The sequence below is a fragment of the Nematolebias whitei genome, chromosome 6 (genome assembly GCF_014905685.2).
Source record: "Nematolebias whitei isolate Nwh7 chromosome 6, NemWhi1, whole genome shotgun sequence".
NCBI classification, from domain to species: Eukaryota; Metazoa; Chordata; class Actinopteri; order Cyprinodontiformes; family Rivulidae; genus Nematolebias; species Nematolebias whitei.
The window spans coordinates 1,802,017-1,802,660 of record NC_056503.1 but is presented as its reverse complement, the minus strand read 5'-3'; positions in this window follow the sequence as shown (position 1 = coordinate 1,802,660).

Sequence of the window (644 nt, the reverse complement as noted above, 5' to 3'; positions counted from 1 at the left end):
CTTCTCTAAAGTGGAAGTGATAAGACGTACTGACAGGGATCTCAGGCAGGGAATATAACAACATCCACATGTGATTAAAATAGCTGCAAATACTGCAATTGACATCAACATGGACACAATCATCTGCTTCCAGGGGCCAAACACTTTGAGGAGCCATTCATCAAGAGGATTATCTACACCAGAGTGGGATTTCATCTCGTTTGAGAGGGTGCGCAGGCCTTCTAGGGCCCTAGTGACCTTACCGTCAGGCGCCGTGTTATTTGGTATGAAACTGCAACATAACTCACCAAACATACTACACACTCCTTGTCGCTCAGCTAAAATCATGTCTAGAGCCATTCGATTTTGTACAGCCATCAGAGAAGTTGGAGCTAGTTGCTCCGCTAAGCCCTCAACAGCGTCTCTGGTAAGGTTGGACAGACGCATGACATTGTAATGTATGTAATTTATTCGGTCAACATTTTTATTTGGTGTAATTGGGAAATATGCTGAAACAACAGGTAAATTTTCAAAACCTGTCGCAATCTGATCTGCTAATTTGTGCTCATCAGGAACTCCCCGAGGGATTCCTATGGCATCAATATATGTAGTGGAGCCCACAGTGGGGTCAAAATTATGCGTTGAACGTCTCTTCCTACTGGGAG